Below are 22,247 nucleotides of genomic sequence, written 5' to 3'. Positions count from 1 at the left end.
GTACGCTTGAACTGCCTGACAGCTGCACATCTCCGATCGCAAGGGTCTCATCTGCCACAGCTTGGTGTTTGGCATCAACCTGAGAGGGTTTGCCTGAGTTATTGCCACCATTTTTTTGCTGGGACAGAACAAGAGACAGCAACTCTTTTGCCTAGTCCTACGTTCCAGCCTGGGACTCAGGGTTTTCATGTCCTTTGCCCCTGGTCTAAAGCAAGCTGCTGAGGACTTGAGGCTGGGTCCCTCCTGCCCCACGGATGAATACCTGGGGTGTTGGGTCACTGGCTGTTCTTCAGTTACTCTCATAGGTGCTCGTTATCAAAATACATCAGTTCTGTGAAATAGTTTTTTTAAAAAAGAAAGAACACCCCACCCTCCCCCAAAACAAACCCTTAGACTAGTTTTCAGAAAAGTGTCTGAGAAGTTTTCATCCACGTGTATTATTCAGTTTTCTAATTCAAAACTGACTGCATTTGCTCTAGTCAGTTACTAATCTAATTTGCAGTACTGAGAGCTGACGTTTTACACAATTTGATTGAACTGAGGTGATTTTGGCCAGTAAGTATTTGCTCATCGGAGCTTGATACAAGATGAAATTGACAGACTTTAATTTTGTTGAGCGTATGAATCTAAAAACAAACTAAAACCAAACCGGAACTGTTGCATGTCTGTCAACACTGGGGCTCCCGGTGTTGTGGCGCAAGGAGGGCCAGGAGCCGGGAGCAGCAGGGCCTCCCCATGGCAGGGGTGTCAAGGCAGGGCCTGGCAGCCAGGGCCTGTCCCACTGCCCCAGCCAGGGATCAGGGTGGGCTGGGGGAGCCTGGGGGCAGCCCCAGGCATTGGGCACCTCCCTGAGGCCAGGCAGGGATGTGGGCCTGTGGGTGGGCCCAACTCAGCAGGGCCCATGGCAGGGCAGGGCTGCGACACAGCAAAGCTGTAGCTCAGGTAGGGACCAAGCAAGGGAGCCTCTGCTGAAAGCAGCTCCCACAGGCAGGGGTCAGCCATGGCCACAGGCTCCCTGTCGCATGGCATTGTCAAGGAGCCTGTCCCCATGGCTCCAGTGGGATGGGGCCACCCTGGGCTGTGCTGGCTCTAAGTGAGCCCTGAGCCCCCATGGGCAAAAGCCCATGAGGAGGGACACGCTCGAGGCCCTTATACCTGGGAAGGAAATCCGGGCGTTGACTTAACTGGGTGGTTGGGAGCGAGCACTTCCATAAATGTAGTTTCTGTGACTTCACACCGCGTCACACTGCGACATGGTGTTATGCAGCATTACTGTCTTGGGATTTGACTGAACTAATGGAACTTGCTTTAACATTAAAGGTCTGTGAGATCATTGTATAAATAACCTATGCTATTAGACTCTGCTTATGTCAGCCTGTTGCTTTAAGCAAGAAAAACAAGAATGGGTATAAACCTAATCTGGTATTTGAAGCCAAGATTTAAAAACGTCACCCTATCAGCTGTATGCTGCTACTTTACTTGCACAGCTGAGACAGACACCATGGTCCTTGTAAACAGAAATACCTTCTCAAACTGATACTGTGTTTTTTCCTTGGGGGTACTTGTCCTGGTAGTTATTACTTAAACAGCAGAATTTCACGCTGTCTGTGAAGAATGTGGCTGAGCACCTGTAAGGGTGTAATAACAACGATACTGCGTTTGTTCCTTCTTAAATGCACTTTAGATTGTAACCACACATCAAACAACGTATGTCTTCAGCTCTGGCAGTAGTGGTCTTGCTCCTTCGGAGTCATTAACCAGCAGACCCAGGGACTCTCCTTCAGTGTTGGAGATAACTTCAGTGTATTCCACTTGATTTTCTATTTGATGTATTGCATTTATGGAAGCACACATCTTATAAAACCTACACAATTATTTGAACAAGTTTCTCCTTATGACAAAACATAGTCCAGTGGTTTGCACCTGTGATTTGGCAGCTTGACACTGGGAAGCTTCTGAGCTCCAAAGATGATAGGGGCAGAAATATTTTTTGCAATGGGGAAAGGAGCAGAGTGAAGTGGCAGATAATGTGGTTTATAATGAAAAGAGGAGAGTAGGAAATGATGGGATGTATTTGAACTTAGATCAACACATGAAGTAGAAATTTAAGAGCTAGAAAAAAATAGGGGATAATAAATCTGAGTGAAAAGTTTGTTTTTCCAGAGAAAAAGTTGGAAACTTTTTAATGTTTTGTAACTTTGAAGAAGGGGTAACCCCACTGTACACACAGTGACAAGAAAGAAGAGCAGAACATGTTACAGCTTGAAATGTCTTAGTGTTGCTGGTTTGATGGTCTCGATGTTATTTTTAAAGCAGTTTTTGTGTGGTCCTCTTAGGGGTGAATTGCAGGAAACCTGGTCCTTAATTGATTCAGTTAAAAAATGACAAATATTTCTTAACCATGTAACCATCTAGGTCATTTGATTAGCCTGATGTTTCAATCAGATCCATTCTGAAAGCAGTGACAGTAGGGCTGACAGTGACAAGTGATATTTTATGCATTTTTTTTTTTTTGTCCTATAATTTGTCAGCATTTATTCAGCTCATTCTGCATACATCCCATGACAATACTGACTTTGAATTTTAATTTAGGGTCACCTCTAGGCTTTATTGGAGGCAAGGCATTGTACATAACACATTTAGTGCCCTCAGACAAACTCAAGGGAAAAACCCTGAAGTTTCATCAAACAAGCTTCTTACAATTACTGTAGGGGAAAAGATATGTTAGTATGTGGAAAGTTGACATATCTTCTCCAACTCCGATTTCTATGATTTTGTGATTATTTTTTTTTATGTGAAAAAGAGCTGTGTGTGAAACCTGTGAGAAGCTTTGTCAGGGTCTTTCTGCCTTCAGCCTGGGGGTGGCCAGGCTGTGGCCGACCCCGGTCACTGTCCCTGGCCTGTCTCTCCTTCCTCCGGTCTGTGAGACAGGGCTGGTTGAAGAGGGAGGGCACCGCATCAGCCTGGTGGCCCCGCAGCCTGGCCCTGAGGTTTGAGGGTCACTGCAGGGGAAAGGCTAGCAGAAAATATATCCTGGCAAGATGTGTTTAACTGACGTAGGAAGATGAGCAGAGCTGAGGAACGTTGTTGGCTGAGGTGGAAGTGTTGGGAGTTAGACACCTGGAAAGTGATGGGAAGGTGGGAGAGAAGGTGATGAAAACATAGGGAAGCAAAAGTCGCCTTTGTGAAATGGAAAATGCACTGGTTGGAATCAGATATAAAGCAACCTCTGGAGGGAAAATATTAAAATAAAGGAAGGAAGAGCAACAGAAGGTGAATTTAAATCCTAACAGTAAAATATAGAAAGCTGTTACTATACACTTCATGTGGGGAAAGGGAGAAAGGAGATGAATAGCGGTGAAGGTAACACTGAGTGGAGAAAACTCAAATCTCTCTCCATACACTGCTAAGCTAGTGTTTATTGTGATTATATCTTTAATTTGAAGATTTCACCTTTTAGAATGTTGGAAATTTTGCTAAAATTTGCTGATAAATTCTTTCTAAAAAAAAAAAAATTTAGATATCAGGGATCCCCCTAGAGATTTAATCACTCTTAAGCACCATTTGATTTAAAAAACAACAACAACAACAAAAAACCCCAAACACCACAGGCTGCTCGAAGGGTTTGAATGTGTGTGAGGCTCCACGCAGATACCTCGCAATGCCCCTGACTGAGGCTTCTGAAGCTGTGCAGGCACCTAGACCTACCATCCAAAAGCTGAAAACTTGTGGCATTGCATTATTTTTATTTTATATCTCTACCTCTGGAGAATATTTCATGCTTCAACACATAAGCATGGCCATGGTAGGAACTTGACTGAATAAAACTTAAACTTTTGCTTGTAGGTCAGGTTTGGCATTTGTTTCAAATCACTCACAACTGAATCCAGTAAATAGAGATAAGAGTCAGGATAATGGGTAGAGGAGAAAATGGCTAACAGTGCCTCATGCTCTCTCATCAAGGGAGGTAAACTATTCTAGGACAATAAACAATAAAGGTACTGATCAGATGGGATCTGAATGTCGTAGTCAATTATGAGCAATCAATAACCATAAGAAGGAAAATATTAAAAAAAACAGCAAGACAAGAGAATTATTGGATCTCTCTATGGAAAGGTACAGTGCTGGATAAACTCCAAAAGTCTGGGTGGCTAATTATTTTGTGAGTAATAATTTAGATACTAGATGAAATCTTGGGATTGTAGCTTTTTCCATTAGGGAGATGTCCCATTACTTCAGCATTTACACTGATTTAGTCAGATGTAGAGGCTATTGTACTCTAAAGTATTCCTCAGACAGTGAACAGCTGGATGAACTGTATTACTGAGAATACAACCCACCCCTGAATTTTCAAACTGAAAAATTCCCAGCACTGAAGCTATGTACTTCTCGGCATCGGACAGACTGGATATCTCAGAGCAAATTTCCTTGCTAGGGCTGATCCTAGGAATAAAACTTAATGTCTTTGTTGCTTTGTTTGGCTTTTATTTTATTTGTTTAAATTTTTTCTCCCAATGTTGGTACTGCTCTGTCACACTGAAGTTGTTAAAGAAAGTTGCAGGCAGAAACCAAGATGTACAGGTAATATTCTTTCTTATTAAAAGTTAAGTTTATGCTTAGAAATATGAAAGTGATAAAAAAAGATTGCTAATGTGTATTACTTTACTTGGTAGAATAAGATGACTTTACTACAGTAAATCCAAATTTTCTGTATACGTGTTGATTTCTTTGGGGTATCTTTCCATTATTAAACTAAGTAGTTTCCCATCATATTGGCAACTTTGCTAGACTCACAAGTCCCTCATAAATCTTCTATCAAAAATCCTAATAGTTGTAGCAACTTTATCAATGTTTCACAAAAATCTGTGATGTCAAAACAGCCTAACCTTATGATCCACATTCCAGTTACAAGGCTTTGTCTCCTTGCTTAATAAGTGAAAACTTGTATTTTTTTTTTTACATCAGAAAGAAATCATCATGCCAAACCATGAAGTTTTAACCAGATAAGCTTTGCAAGAACCCAGCTCCTTCCTGCTTAAATCATTATCGGAATTACCTTATAGATAAAGCTAACATTTTTAAAAAGACACTTAACATATGCCTTCAAATCTTTTATCTTAAATTTATAAAGAACTTCTAAAATTCTTAAATTTTCTTTAATCTCTGTCTAGCAAGCAATTACTGAAGTATTTACTAAATTTTTGGTATCGCTTTAACTCTTTGGATCTCTCCTACCACTTTAACAGTTTAATTAAACTATCCATATAGATAGTTGCATTATGGCTATAGATATGCTGCTTACTGTTCACATGTATTATTGTCCCCTTATGGTTTTCATTATTTGTCAAATGTCTTTGAAGAAGAAATGCCATCATCTTAAAAATTATGCTTGTAAGTTTTTTAAGAAAATGCTGCCTTGATAAAATAGTTTTATTGTTGACCTTTCTTTAGTTTTGATGCTTCTTGCTATTTTTAATGTCCCTAATGGATGCAAGCATTTAAATGGAACTTTATTTAAAATAAAGGTATCAACAGAACATTAGTAGCGCTTTTGTACTGGAACTTCAGAAAGAAAAATCTATCAAAACACTCTGTAGACTATTCTTTTGTACCTTTAGTGTTAGGTGGTGATTCCTCCTGTAGGTCTGGTTCAAAGCAGAACTAGGTGCAACTGTATGGTAGAAAAGTGAGTATAGTATTCAGATTAGTCTTAAGTTTTATGCTGTCTTGGTCTGAAGTAAACAGAGATACCATGTAAAGATAACACACTCTGCAAGAATTACAGATTGCTCAAAGCTTTGGCTCTTCTTAAGAGGATTAGATGCTGGAATTTGGGGGAAAAATTCACTCTTCCTATGGTAACTGTGGTGATTGTATTTCACAGATGTGACAGCTGGAAAAAAAAAAAAAAAAGCCCTGTGCGCAGGGGAGTTGCTATCTGTAAGACTTGTGTGGCTTCTAAATCAAGTTAGTGGTTATTCAGACTTATTTACTTAAAAATTAGAGATCATAAAATAAGCCTTGCCTGTTTAAAAGAAATGATGTTACTTTAGAGCCCAAAATGCTCTATTAACAAGTTCAAATGCTCAAGTGGGGAAAAAAATCATAAAAATTCATAGCAAATATGTTGGTATGTCATCTGTCCGTACCCTTACCTCCTCCCCTTCCCTCCCTTCCCTCCCCCACCTCCCCTGAGCTGAAATATGGGCATCTGTTTTAGTTGAACTTCGGACTGTTCCTTCTCATAGGAAAACTCCTATTGATTTCAGGAAGAAGAATCAGAAGTGAGTAGTAGTTGTCTAGCACACATGTTGTATTAAGATTTACACACAAAAACTTTTTTTAAGATGTTCAACTCTTTGCCTTCTGGAGTAAGTGCATACCTCTTCTAATACGAGTAGGAATACAGCAGGATGTCCAGGGCAGGAGAGCTATTCTCTGATTTGTTCAGTTTTGTATCTCCACGGAGGTTATGTACACCCTGAAGCTCTCCCAAGCGCTGTATGGATTTTTGGTCATTCAGAGCCTAAGGAAGCAGATCTGGCTGATTCTTCTACAAGTCATTGATCTGCAGTTTCCAGGAGCATGTTTGTAGAGACATGAGCAAGGTCTAAAATGACTGTTAGTGCTTTTTTTCTTGATTTTTTTCAGTAATATATTTGCTAGTAGGAAAGCATGGAGCAAAAGGCCAAAGTGCCTTCAATGTGTGAAAAACGTCCTCCTGCACTTGACTTCTGGATAGAGGACTATTTCGAGCTCTACAGTCAGATCTACACAGAAAACTCCCACTGAATTATCTGATTTTTCAATCACAGCCAGTGTAAAAGATGACTTGTTTCTCAGTAACGTAATGCTAAAATTTCTTTTAATATTAAAAGTCAAAGTTGTGAGTTCATATGATGACAGGATAATTCAGGTTGGAAGGGACCTGTGGAGGTCTCTAGTTCAACCTCCTGCTCAAACCATGGGCAGTCATCAGGTCAGATCAGGTTGCTCTGGGCTTTATCCAGACAGGTCTTGAAAATCTCCACAATCTTTCTGGGCAAACTGCTCCACTATCTGACATCCTTACCCTGAAAAAGTTTCTCCTTATGTCTAGTCTGAAATTCCCTTGTTTCACCTTACTCCTGTCATCTCTTGTCTTCCTGCCACGCACTGCTGTGAAGAGTTTGCTCTCCATTGAGGAGCTCCACCTCCTCAATGCCTGTGGGCACTGGTAAACTGCTGTTAGAGTCCCCTGAAACCAGCTCTTCTCTAGGCTGAACAAGCCCCAGTCCCTCAGCTTCTCCTCACAGGGTAGGTGCTCCAGTCCCTGACCAACCACCACTGAACCCTGATGAACTTTGTTGATGTTTGCACCAGTTTGTCAGTGTCTGTCTTTTACTACCGGGCCCAAAACTAGACACAGTGTCCAGTTGCGGTCTATCAAGTGCTGAGTAGAGAAGGAATCATCCTTTCACTCAGTCTGCCAGCTGTACTCCTGTTAATACAGCTGAGGATGCTGTTGAACACCTTTGCTGCCAGACCACGCTGCTGGCTCATGGTCAGGTCCTTTGCTTAGAGCTGCTTCCAACCTGGCAGTGCCCAGGAAGGGGTCCTTCTTTCCAGGGCTTTGTATTTGTTCTTGCTTAATTTCATAAGGTTCATGTTGGCCCATTCTTCCAGCCTGTCTAGGTCTCTCTGCATGGTAACCCTGCCCTCAAGTGTATTGGCTGGTTCCTCAAGCTGGTGTCATCTGCAAATTTGATGAGAGTGCACTCTGTTGCATCTTCCAGGGAACTGATAAAGATATTAAACAGGACAGGACACAGTACAGACTCCTGCAATACTTCACCTGTCACAGGCATCCAGGTAGAGTACCATCCACTAACCACTACCTTTTGGACCTGGTCATTCAACCAGTTTTTTTAATCCTTCTAGTTGTCCACCCATTCAGACAATAACGTTCTAACTTGCCTACAAGAATATTGTGAGAGATAGTGTTGAAAGCCTCCCATAAAACATAATCCAGAAAACATGGCTTTCGTGTAACAAGTTGTTCATTTTGTTCCATATGACTTAAGATACAAATTCAGGTTTTGATGTTTCTTAGTTAATACTTTATTTGGTTTTGTGAGTATGTCACGGTGTGTTTAAAGATGTAAGAAAGATGACTTGGCTTGGAAAACCTTAATAAAGCTAAGTCATGTGAGGATGTGTTACAGGAACAAAAAAATGTTGTCAACTGCCTGCTGTAGAAGAGCTAGCATCTGCTTCCTGCATTAAGTGTGTGCTTCTAACTATATCGTCCTCTTTGTCACATGTTTTATGGCATAGAAGAAATCATTGTGTGGTCATTGTATTAACACTTGATTTACTTCAGCTTTTGCCAGGATGTATTACTTAACTTGTATATAATCTCTCTGTAATGTCAAGGTCTGGGACACTTCCTGTTTTTACCCGTATTTTTCCATTTGGTTATAGTTGGTATAATGATGTAGCCAAATGTCAAGGGTAATCATTTGGCATAGCATTCCTATGACCATGTGTGGACCTTCACAGTGTAGGCTCCCTTTATTGCTGGAGGAGGGAGATGGGTACCTCTGGTAAACAGCTCCTTTCTTCCTAAAATAAACAGCAAAAACAGGCAAGGTGAAACATGTCTTGAAAGCACCTGTATCTCTCCGTTGGCTGTAAGAGAGTCTAAAGTGGCCTACTCATAAGCAATCTTTATACTTCAAGTACATAAAGATAGGGGAGATAAATCCCTCTTTTTCTCTCTCCTGAGAATTCTTGAGCAATGAAAGCTTTCACACTGAATGCAGTCACACTGTGAGTATCCAGCCATGGCTCTACTAGCTTAAGATGGCCGAGAATTTTTTAAGAGCATTCAGATTTGGTGGTGTTAGCTAGCAGGCTGCTTCTATGAAGGGACTCCTGGAGTATGCGCAACACACCCTATGAATACATGAGAAGTACTTACATGAATAATTCCTGTTTGATGATAGTGAAGCATAGTTTCAGACCATGGCTCAGCTGGCAATCTGTTTCATTGGACATTGCCCAGACCTTTCTACTATTCTCCAGCTATTTAAGGAAAATGGAATGAAGATATATGGAAGAAAAGAAATAAGTTTTTTCATTTTCGTAAGGTCTGATCCAATTTTGCCTGAAAATATTAGTGTGGGGTTTCCAGGTAGTTCAGTGAGAAGTACAGTCAAGGACAACTCATGAGACTCTTCTTATGTGGAGCTAGGAATCCTTCAAGAGTAGCCTATAGTGGAAGAATGCACAAATGTAACAAATGTAATTAGAGTTGGCCGTTGTGTTCTCATGAAATGGCGCAGAGAGGAAATGTAAGGAAAAAAAAATACAAGTAGGCCAAATTATGACCTGGTATAAGTAGGTACAGGTTCCTTGGCTTTCCTTGCTTTGTACCATTCTTCAGTTTAACCTTTGGAGCTATGGTTTATCCAAAGAGGAAACATTCGAAGACCTGAAATACTATTTATCTGCAATTCAAATTATCTTGTTATCTACTCTTATAAAAGACCGTTTTGGTGGTGAAATAAAACACCAAAATTATGTTGTGCATTGCAATTTTCCCCTGCTTTCAGTGGCTGTCTGTTCTGATGAGTTGTCTAGATAAGATGAATTGCTCTCCTTTCTATTTTCTTAATACTCCCCCATTTTTCCAAAGTAATTGCAGTAATATGTACAAATCTATCCAAGAGACTTGCAGCCAAGAGTGAAGTTTGCAGTTCAAGCAGCTGCTTTCCTCCTGTCGTCTTGACTATGGTTAGGGATTGTTTTTGTTTTACAAGAGAGAATGATTGTAGCCAGTATAGTGATTTGTTTTTTAATGGGGCAAGCATTTGTACATAGGCTCTCCCACATGTCAGAGCCCAATGCAGGCAACATCTGTGCACGATGCAGTAAATGTTTGCACGAGGGTCTAACTAGTTGCCAGTAAGAGACCAGACTGAGCAGGAAAGTGTTTCTTTTATTACTTGATTTGACAGTAGTACTTTGAAGCTTTCATCTCTTGAGCAAGTGTGGCTGGACTAGGTTCTGCCTGTTGTCCATCCATGCTATTTGAAGCTTTTCCTGTTTGGACCTCTAAGTATTCAATTATTTGAACACAGAAAGCAAGGGAAACTGTCTTGCTGACTTTGTAGGAAGGACATTCTGCAATGTGATGAGAGATTCAGCTTCACATCTCTGCTCTCAGTCAGGCATAGATCTGACCCCTGGGCAGTTGGGCTTTTTTGAGGAGCTCTCTAAAATAGCTCAGCCAGGTTCTTTACCTTTCTCTTTTCTCTCTCAGTCCACATAACAAATATCTTCATTTAAGTTCCTTCCCCTGCAGAACTGGAAACATAGTTTTATCTGTTGTTCCCTGTTCCTTAGCTCTGCTGGGGGGGAAAAAAAAAGAAAATAAAATATTGCAAATAACTGGCAGTTACCTCCTTTCTTCTACTTGATAAAACAGGTGCAAGAACAAGGGAAGTGGTAATATCAGGAAAATACTGTGATTAAACAGCTGGGAGTAGAAACTGAGCTTTAATTTTTCAGCCTTGTGCTCAGAATATTTCCATGTTCATTTTCATTCTATGCAGTTCTTGAAGTGTATGAATTTTGTGCTGAAATACATTTTTCGTCCTCTCTTTCTGTCACACTTGCTCATGAATTCTTCAGTGGACAGAATAATTTGGATGCATAGAGGAATATTCTGTCTTTATTAAATTCAGTGTGTAATTGGTATGGCCTCTTTTTGTATGGTTTTCATTGTAACTTAAACGTAATGTTTTATAAGCAAATCATAAACCCTGAACTTACTGGGAATATAAAAACTGCATTCTTTCCTAGATCATCTCTTAGCTCCAATATCATAGAAACAAAGGAAATATTAGATCACTTTTGGTGGTACCAATGCAGCATGCATCTGCCCTGTTATACTACTGTGCTGGTTTTGGCTGGGATAGAGTTAACTTTCTTCATAGTAGCTAGTATGGGGCTATGTTTTGGATTTGTGCTGGAAACAGTGCTGATAATTCAGGGATGTTTTTGTTACTGCTGAGCAGGGCTTCCACAGAGTCAAGGCCTTTTTCTGCTTCTCACCCCAGCCCACCAGCGAGTAGGCTGGGGGTGCACAAGGAGTTGGGAGGGGACACAGCTAGGACAGCTGACCCCAACTGACCAAAGGGATATCCCATACCATACGATGTCATGCTCAGCACATAAAGCTGGGGGAAGAAGAAGGAAGGGGGGGAGGTTCGGAGTTATGACGTTTGTCTTCCCAAGTAACTGTTATGTGTGATGGAGCCCTGCTTTCCTGGAGATGGCTGAACACCTGCCTGCCGATGGGCAGTGGTGAATGAATTCCTTGTTTTGCTTAGCTTGCATGTGCAGCTTTTTCTTTACCTATTAAACTGTCTTTATCTCAACTCATGAGTTTTCTCACTTTCACTCTTCCAATTCTCTCCCCCATCCCGCTGTGGGGGGGAGTGAGCGAGTGGCTGTGTGGTGCTTAGTTGCCAGCTGGGGTTAAACCATGGCAACTACCACTGTAGAAAATTGATCTCTGGTAGGTTAAGTTGCTTTGGAACAGTTTACTGGTCCAAGGAACAAACAGCAGCAAATGCATATGGGGTGCTGTGACATGGTTCTCTGTGCTTAGCATAAAACTGAGCACAGTTAAAAATAAATAAAATTGTTGATCTGGAAGGAAACAAGTCAGGTTCTGTTCTGGGTTACTACATGGTTGTACCAGTGTAAGTGAGGAGAGAATTTACTTGAATGTCAGCTAGGGTTTATGCTGACTTTTGTAAGGTCCGCAGAGCGAACATTACCACCTAGTGGTTGACAACAGTGAATGGGAGAAAAGAATTGCACGCTGCTGCATGTAGGCCAGGTGTGTGCTTTTAAGAGTCTGCTCACCATGTGCAGAGGCTTAAATATCTGAAAGCAGAGACCTGTTGGGTTTCACTTCGGTTAGTCCCTAAGTAAATTGCATTGTACTCGATAAATATCTTCAACAAGAAAACACAGAGCAAAGGAAAAGTAAACTTGTAGTTATGATCAGAAATCCATTTGCTTTAGATTAACTACAATAGCATAACTACTACTGTACAGCAGATGTGTAGTGCTGCTAAGCAGGTTCTGCACTGAATGTGAAACAGCTGCAGCCAGTGTTATGCCCAGTGAGAACAGACACCACCTCTGCTGAGGGGCTGGTCGAGCTTAGCTTGACTAATAGAAGCACAGGAACTGAATTTTTGTCCTTTGCCAAAACATTGTTTAAAAACAAACTAGTTTTTACCTTAATATTAAATAAAATGGAATAATTTATTCAAATTTTTAAGCAGTTTTTTATTCTTTAAAAAAAGTCTAAAAACTTTAATTTCTCTTATGCTGACAATCCAGTTTTATTACTTGATACTGTGCAGTCCGACGTATCAGTTCATTCAAAAGGCAAGAAATGGGGTGAGCTTTGAGTCTCTGAAATAGCTCATGTATTTGTGGTTAAATTTAAGTTCTCCGTGTATCCCTAACATCCTGGAAAAAAAAAAAACCTAACTTGTTGCTTCCATTTGATTTGAAAAATCAGATCAGTTCTGTGAAGGGGTTGGTATTCCTCTTGGTATTCTTGGTATTCCCTATTATCCCTCCATCTTCTGACAGGAGGGAAAAAAGCAGCATATGAAGGAAAGAGTTTTAAAGAGGAAGGTGGTTTTTTATGTATGAGGAAACTTTTCTTTTGCTATCCAATTCTTTGAAAAATCAATCAAGAAAGTTAGATGAAAACTTTCAATTCCGGGACAGGATTTTCTCTGAGTGTAAACTGTGATATTCACTGCAGATATTATCATTAATGTGATAATTTTTGCAGATAATTGAATTCCAGGGATTATTGGAAAAGACTTTAACTAAGACTGGCCTGACTAGACAGCAGCCTGAAGAGTAGATTGCATGCTTTTTTTATGTCTTTGAAGACAAGGATCACCTACTGTAACTTTGCTCCCTGCTGCTGTCACCAGATTTTGCCTACATCTGCAGAGAGTCTGGAGTCACTGGGACCTCAGTAAGTAAGCTAGTAAGGACAGCTAGTAAGTACAGGTAATTCTGGCAAGAGGACCAAGCTAGAAGCTGAAGTGGAAAAGCTTTGTTTTATCATCAAGAGTGAATGGTGGATCAGAAACTGGGATAAAAATATCTGTACAGACTCTTATGTCTGTATGTGTGTGCTTAAACCAGGAAGAGTAAGGCTTGAGATTGCAATTGATTCATGACAAGAAAATAAGGCAAAATATTCATTATAAATACTGAAAAAAAACTACTTATGAATTTATGTATTTCCATGATTGTTAGTGTAGTCTTCAGAATATCTTACTCTCAGCTTGTGGGTTTTATTTTCTCATGGACCAGTTTTAATCCTTTTGCATACTGCAAATGCCCTAAATTGTAAACGAGACTTGTCTCTTCTATAGTACAAATATAACTATTTCCTCTTGAGAATATCCTAGATCTGCACAAACATCTCTGAATATACACACTAGGATAATGCAAACAAAAAATATTTGGAGTTTTGACAATGAGATCTGAAGCAATAGTATTTCTATGGTAAAATGAAACTTAGTGACTACAAATACCCAAGGGAGTTGTTAAGTATATAAAAGGGAAGGCGGGAATAGCTTTTAAGCAGTTATGAAGTTGCTTTATCAGAAGAGCTGATAGTACATCTTGTCTTGTTAGAAAGTTAAACCTCCCAGAACTAATCTCAGACGTGTTTTGTAGTGAAAAGGAGTGTACAAATGGCATCCAACAGCTTGCAAATGAGGTTCTGTAGCAATTGATGCCAAGTTTGGCTTTTTAGGTGTTGATAGTCATTCAAGGTTCCACTTATAAAGAAAGCATTGGCGTATAAACTCCAGAGATCACTGTCTGTTCTGTATGAAACAAGGTGTGGTGGGTTGACCCTGGATGGATGCCAAGTGCCCACCAAGCTGCTCTATCACTCCCCTCCTCAGCTGGACAGGGGACAGAAAATATAACAAAAGGCTCGTGGGTTGAGATAAGGACAGGGAGATCACTTCACCAATTACCGTCACGGGCAAAACAGACTCAACTTGGGGAAAAAAATTAATTTATTACCAGTCAAATCAGAGTATGATAATGAGAAATAAACCCAAATCTTAAAAAAACACCTTCCCCCCACCACTCCCTTCTTTCTGGGTTCAAATTCACTCCTGATTTTCTCTGCCTCCTCCCCCCAGCGGCACAGGGGGACGGGGAATGGGGGTTGTGGTCAGTTCATCATACATTGTCTCTGCCGCTCCTTCCTCCTCGGGGGGGAGGACTCCTCACACTCTTCCCCTGCTCCAGCGTGGGGTCCCTCCCATCGGAGACAGCCCTCCACGAACTTCTCCAACATGAGTCCTTCCCACGGGCTACAGTTCTTCACGAACTGCTCCAGTGTGGGTCCTTTCCACGGGGTGCAGTCCTTCAGGAACAGACTGCTACAGTGTGGGTCCCCCGTGGGGTCACAAGTCCTGCCAGCAAACCTGCTCCAGCGTGGGCTCCTCTCTCCGCAAGTCCTGCCAGCAGCCTGCTCCGGCATGGGCTTCCCACAGGGTCACAGCCTCCTTCGGGCATCCACCTGCTCCGGCATGGGGTCCTCCACGGGCTGCAGGTGGATATCTGCTCCACCGTGGACCTCCATGGGCTGCAGGGGGACAGCCTGCCTCACCATGGTCTTCACCATGGGCTGCAGGGGAATCTCTGCTCGGGTGCCTGGAGCACCTCCTCCCCCTCCTTCTTCCCTGACCTTGGTGTCTGCAGGGTTGTTTCTCTCACATATTCTCACTCCTCTCTCCAGCTGCAGTTGCTGTTGCACAGGGTTTTTTTTCCCCTTCTTAAATATGTTATCCCAGAGGCACTACCACCATCGCTGATGGGCTCGGCCTTGGCCAGCAGCGGGTCCATCTTGGAGGCGGCTGGCGTTGGCTTTATCGGACCTAGGGGAAGCTTCTAGCAGCTTCTCACAGGAGCCACCCCTGTAGCCCCCGTGCTACCAAAACCTTGCCACGCAAACCGATACACAGGGGACATGAATTTGTTACCCTCAAGAAGCGACATCTCAGTGATGGTAGGTGATTGGGGAAAAAAAAAGGGACAGTCAATAATTAATTTTTTTAGCCAAAATATATAGTGTTCAAATACTAATTTTCTTAATCTGCCCCCCCACCCCCTCGTGTCATCCACACTCCTCCACCCCCAAAAGGGAAGAGACCTGCAAGAGCAGTTTGGAAACTCTAGATGTTTTTCCTTCTGCATTCAGCTGAGCCTCTATTTGAAGTCAGAAGGCTAGCAACATGTTGCTGCAAGCGAAGTGTCTTTAGAAAACTTGGGTATTTTTTGAAAACAATCATTTGCAGAGATAAATACCACAAAAATAAGTATATGGCAGTATATTGATTACTGCACAAAATGTGTCCAGGGAGTCCAGAAGCTAATTTTCTATCTACAGAAGAGAGAGAAGGCTGAGAAAAACTGTTTAAAGAGCAAGTGATTTTAGTCTAAGATTAAATGAACCTCTGAAGAACCCACCATTCAGTCAGGCATTGACAATATAGTTCTGGTTAGCCATTTAATATAAATCTCTCTTCAAAAAATAATTGCCAAAGCTTTATTATTTTAACGGTTCTTGGTAGCCAAGGAAAGCAGTTGCTGTAACTGATGAAGAGACAGCTAGAAGCCTATGAATAACCCTCATTACTGAAGAAAAGAATTCCTGAATGTTTGAGCCAATAAACCATTAATCAAAGAGGTCACCTGTTTTTCCTGATGACAGATTCTTTATGTAAATGACTACAGCAGGGGCAAACAGGTAGCAGTGGCTGCAGAAAAATCCAATGTTTAAAGATTTTAAGGTGATGGATGGTCCAGTAGTACAAGGCTTCTTGTATTGAGGTTGGCAATGTGTATTAAGTATTTTCTTGTTATTAGTTGAATAATTAATTATCTGTTATGGAAAAATCAGTCTTCTTCAGTGAAGGAAAGAGTGACTAGGAAGGTGACTTTTTATACACGAGAAATCAATGAAACTCTTTCTGATATAGATGCACCCTGTCTTCAGATGTAGATGCATCCTAACTTCACTGGAATGTACTCAGTTTACACTTTGTTGACTCCGACAGGAATTGAGCCCATCCTAAACCTTAAGCGGCTACCAGTCGCTGTACTGAATTTTGGCTGGTGACAGGCTGTTCATAAAATCACCTTTGTGGTTTCATCTATATTAATGCTGATGGCCCACTCCTTTTCGCTGTGAGGTCTCAGTGGGGTGCACTGACAAAGGGTTGCCAGTCATCTTGCGTACGTGTGTAAAAATTCATGCTGTCTTTGGATTTTAAGTGGAGTAGTATCTCTTTTTAACCAAATTTCAAAGACTTGTTTTTGGAGTTACCTGGTGATTGTATTTTTTGGTACAGTTCCTCCACACCAGGTTCTTCAAGTAAATCCCTTTTAATCCTCCTCTTACTTTTTATGCTCTTCTTTTGTGCTGTGGGTTACACATCAAGGCTGACATTTCCTAAAATACTTCAGGACCTGTGTATCCTTTACATTGATTTCCCTTGTTTGTGATCAGTGTGTTCCTTCCCTATGGTCCATCAACAGTTCTTGGCCGAGGCAATTACAGGTCCCCTCAGCTTAGGAAATACTGTTTCAAGCTTAAACTCAACAGTCTGAAATAAACCAGTATTTTTTACTAAGTTGGTTTTAAAAAGACTCAGGGACAGGAGGTAAGAATGGAGTAGTAGAAGAAGATGTAGGAAAAAAAAAAAGTTACTTTTTTTTCCCCTAGATGCAGTGAACTTTGTAGGCCTCAACTTCAATAATAATCTTTAAGTGGGAGTTAATCATGGGCCAATTATTACGGAAAATCTCTATGGTGTCCATTCTCACAAAATTTAGGAATTACTAATAACCTTATTAATTGGAATGGAAAAAGGTATATTGGCAGGGAGTGTTTGTTAGGATATTGCCTTCCTTCTGTAATACCTTTATTGTCTTATACTTCAAAGAGACTAGTTGAGTGAATAATTAAAGATTTTTCCTTCATTTGTTTTCAAAATTCTTATGGACCATATGTTAGTAAGTGCAACACAGGGTTTCCCCATTAACAAACAATCCCTTTATTGTAACAATTGATTCATATGACGAATCAACTCTTAACTGATATGACGACTGTTCATCAGAAAAATTTGGTGGTAGTAATCTAGAAGTTAGGTGTTACCAAGTACTGCAAAGGGAAAAGATTTGTTTTATTTTTCGCTCTTCAACATGTAAGAACCTAAGCTTGGTACCTCAGAGTGTTTTCCTGAAGTCAAATCAGATTTCATCTATGCAAACACACACACGTTTGCACACATGCACACATGCTTTTTGCTGAATGGAAGTATGATATAGGCATGGAAATAGGAAGTATATGAGTTTACTGGTAGAGTTAAAAAATTCAGTAAGATAAACCTTAATTACTTGAAAGCCCTTTTCTGAACTGAAATTTGCAATGCAAGACTGTTTGTTTCTTTTGCAAAATTGAAATCAGTTTTGCAAAAGAAGAATAAAGCATGACAGATTATTAATTTAGGATGCAAAATTATACTTATCGTAAGTATAATTTGGCTTAAATTTCTTGCAAAATTTTTTATGCTTTTTTTGGGCCTTTTATAATTTATGGCTGAAGGCTGCTATATTTTATAATGGGACTCTGATGAAATGCTTTAAATAAACAATTATGATGGCAGCTGCAGCATCCATCGATGCAATAAAAGTACTGTTGTTGTCAGTACCGTGACTAAAAACTGAGGCAGTGGCACGTCTTGCCTATATGCCCTATAGCTGATTAACATCCACTGCTCTTGGTTAAGTAACCCCATGAATTGTATTAGGTAGTACCCGCTGGAGAGTGAAGCAAGCAGGATCCAGCTCTTAGAGATCTGTGGATCTGTACCTTGGGCTTTTGCCAATATTATTTAATTGAAAGGAAGACTGAGATAAAATTACAGCCTTTTGAATGCCAGTGTGTGCTTGCAGCTTTGTTAACCCACTTTTTTTGAATCTCAGTGAAGCATTCTTGCATAAATAAAACACACTATTATAAAATAAATGATGCACAAGATGTATTTTATGAAACTAAATAAGGGACAACAAATTGGACTGGATTACTGGCCATATATATTGCTTTGCTATCTGAAGTACCAAAAAGAAAAAGTAATGTATCTGAGATAGCGTGCTAATAGCCTTGCCAGAAATAACATGAAGAGAAAAGAGAGATTGCAGATAAAACAGAAAAACTTATCTGCATAGTCAATGTTCTTGAATATTCTTGTTTTCAGAAGTCTTTTGTTTTCAGAAGGCCTAAAATGGTACATGATAATTTAATATTAAACGAAATCCTCTTAATCTTTTGTTTGGAAGAATTTGTCTTGAACAAGTGACAGCTTTGGTAGCAATAAGAAGCCTGTCATGGGACAGATCTTTTATGGTATATTACTTGCCCAGATATCAGCTCATTACTAGTCACTTGAAGGACATCTTCAGCTATTCCGTTCCTTTACCTGATAATTAGAAGACCACCAGATGGCCTTAACTAAAATGATTGGTATGGCATAAATAAATAAAAAGTAAAAAAAAAAAGGGGAGAGGGAAGGGAAGGTAGGAAAATGCAGAGCATAGATTTCATTCTTCCTTCCATTAGTTTTTAGGCCTACTTCAGTTCCTGGGGACAGGGAGTGTCAGATCCATTTGATCTTAATGAGGCAGATAAATGCCTTCTTGTAGATTTAGTGTAGCCATTGAAGAAGTCCACCACCTGATACGAATCCCACCCTCTGCTGAGCCGCATTAGGGGACTGCATGGGCATGCAAGTCTGTGACAGCTCAAGGTCAGTGGGGTAGTTCAGGTCACCGTGGTCTGGGTGCACCCATCTGGTTCTGAATGAAGTGATGTGGAGTTGTTTTGTAATCCCCGGGCACAGATTAGCAGTGGAGTATTTAAAAAGAGTTGTGAACAGTAACTTTTTAAATTGCTGCAATTACCTTCAAAATGATCCTCTCCAGAGCTTTAAACATTCCCTTAGAGCATAATTTCAACTGGGTCACTTCAACAAGTTTCTCCTCTCCTTCCCCACCCCTTTTTTTAGCCCTTTGAGATTATAAGAGCCAATCCAGGTTTGTAAAAATGATATTTCCTTGTACATCACATAGCCTGGTACAGTACTTGCCCGGTACCAACCTAACATATTGGCACCAAGACACAGCATGCAACCATGCTTATGAAGATGGGCTTTCTAGCCTGAATTTCTTGCTTCATTAGATCAAAGGTAAATTAAATGTGCCCCATATCTTTTGCTGTTTGTATCTACAACAAGAAGAGAACAGTGGAGGCCTTTGTAGAGATTGGTTAAGAGCCTTTGTATATGGTAACATAAACTGTATAAATACATGTTTCAATATTAGCAAAACTGAAATTACTGTATATATTGCATTTTCAGTCCATCATCATGATTTATGTCAATACATAAAAAAGCCTCCATCCCTTGAAACTCTCAGCTGCTTGTCAAATTTTATGAGTAGTAAATGAAAGAAAAAAAAAAGTAGATATGGCAGATAAAATTAATGAAGATATCTTTATAGCAGCATAGATCAAAGATTGTAGGCCAGAGGTTTTACAAACTCCAATGAAGGTTTTCGTCATACACGTGGGAACTCTAGAAATTATGTTGCATGGAAGCAAACAGAATTTGGTCAATGTTAAAAAAAAGAAATATGTAGGCCTGGAGCAGAAGGAAAATCTACCTTTAAGTACATGCAATAGATTTTGTTCTTAATGATCTTTATAATGAGGTTCTTCTATGATCCTCAAGAGTATTGGCAATTAGTCAAGTCACACAGAAATGCGCAGTTGGTTCATGTCCTAATTGCAGTCCATAAATTAAAGAAATAGTGCAGGGTGAGTTGCTTAGTTATGCTATTCAATAATTTCAGCACACTAGATAATCTGGCTGAACTTCATGTCTCTGAGAACAATGTATTTAGCTATATAAAGCCAGTTTGACTAAGTATATGAAGGTTAGAGAACCCTTGAAGATGTGGATCTACAATGTGTAGAATAATTGCTTAACAGAGAATGTGGTGTACTTGATAGAGACTTGTATTAATGAGTGGGGGGGGGAATGATATTTTTATGAAAGTCATTGGTATCTTCTTGTACAGTACACTTAGGCACTTCATGGTGTGTGACTTACTTGAACCTTCAGGAGAAGTGCAGGGCAATAAAGTCTGGGAAACTTCATATGGAAAAGTTTTAGGTAGCTCTATTTTTTGTATTTTTGGAGAATCTAAATATGTTGGCCTTCTCTTACTTAAAACAGCGTTTTATTTCCTGAACTTGATCACATAGAACCAAGAAAGTCTTCATCTGAATCATTCTTGGGATTGATGTTTGTGTTTGATACCAAAATCTCATAAGCGATACTGTTTCTTCTGGGCAAAACTGATCAAATATAACTATTAGCATTCATAAAAGGTTTATTACTTATTCTTCTTTTGGCTAGGTGTAAGCCCACAGAAGTGAAGGTAATTACTGAATTATTCTCACCTACAGGATTTTGTAACCCTTGGGGCATTTAAGAAACTGTTAGGTTAGTCGTTTCCATATAAGTGGTGACTAGGAGCTAAGAGTACCAAATACCTTCACTTCTTATAGAGTGTGTAGATGGAGTTAAACACTGAGCAGGAAGGTGGTAGGTATTTATTTTATGGCAATTTCTTTTGCAGAGTTCACAGAAAGCAATTAGAGATATGCTGATGCTAAAGTCAACATAGTTTTAGGTGAAGGGTAGATGACTACATCTTGACCCAATTATCCGGAGTGTACTGCCAATGATACCAACTAGGGTCTTTTTGCTTCTGAAAGAGTTGCTTCTGTGCAACTCTGATCCAAAGATCAGAAATATTTTTACCTCTTTTTACTCCTGTCCTTCTCCAATGCTGGTTGACAACTCCAGTGCTAAGAGGTGGCTGGGAAAACTTGGAGGATATTAGGAGTATCTCCTTTAAGTATTTGGAGGAGAAGGCCTCTAAAGTTTTGATCATTAACTTGTTTTTATTTGTAACTTAAATAGGACTCAAGTAACTCATCCTCTGAACAAGAAAGCTTCAAGCACAATGAAATCTCTTTTCTGGCACACTGTAACAGGTGCCTCTTCCCCACACACCTGCCTCTGCCCTCCAAAAGTTTGTAAAACAGTCTAACCCCCTAATAGGGGTATGCGGCATTGCAGGTGTGATTGAAAGGAGAACTAGATTAATTTATTGAATATGCACTTTTCATTTTTAAAGGATTTGTCAACAATAATACATATCTAGGAACAAAATACCCAACACCAAGGAAACGGGGAAAGAGGATGAATCCTTCTACTTAATCCAACTGGCTATCAATAAAGTCCTCTTATCTGATTCTTGTTTAGAGGGCTTAGTGGCAGACTCTTATAAATTGAATTGTTAGAGGTGTATGAAACTTTTTTCTATTAGATAGTGAATTTATTGGAGAAGAGTTCTGTAGTCACTGAGCTTGTTCAGATTTTCAATGAAGTTTAGGCCTAAAAAAAGGAGAGGGAGAGAGAGGTGCTGAAAATTTATTAAGAAGAAAAGAAAGTATTTTCCCATACATGTTATGATAAACTTCATTAATATGGTCATTTACTGTTTTTTTTCCCCTACTGGAATGTTTTCTTATTCATTGTTCACACAGGAGAGCATTTATGTAATGACTACTGCTATCTGAAAAATAGCTCAGTGACTTATTTATCACAGCCTGTTCAAAGTCTGTTTTGGAAACTTCCCCTGAAATTTACTGGCCAAAAACATGAACAAAGCAGCTCCACCTCCCTGCAGGGTGAGATGAAGAAGTACTGCTCTCTCATTTTACAGATAAGGGCCTGAAACAGAGGAAGATTACATCAAAAGTGCTTCTAAATTTGAGTGCCTGCTTGAAGATGCTTTTTTGAGTGATATTACCACTAAATAACACGTTTCAAGTTCACAATGCAGCTGTTATTGACTTTCAGTGCCCTGAAATGAGAATTTGATTTCAGGCTGAGCAATAAAAAAAAAAAAACAAACCCAGAGACTCTCTCAAACAAGCCTGTTCTTATTGCCCTAAGCTCCCAGACCTGGTCTTCTCCTGCTGAGTAAGAATC

This window comes from Gymnogyps californianus, chromosome 1 (assembly GCF_018139145.2).
Source record: "Gymnogyps californianus isolate 813 chromosome 1, ASM1813914v2, whole genome shotgun sequence".
In the NCBI taxonomy this organism is placed as follows: Eukaryota; Metazoa; Chordata; class Aves; order Accipitriformes; family Cathartidae; genus Gymnogyps; species Gymnogyps californianus.
Note: the sequence above shows the minus strand (reverse complement) of the source record.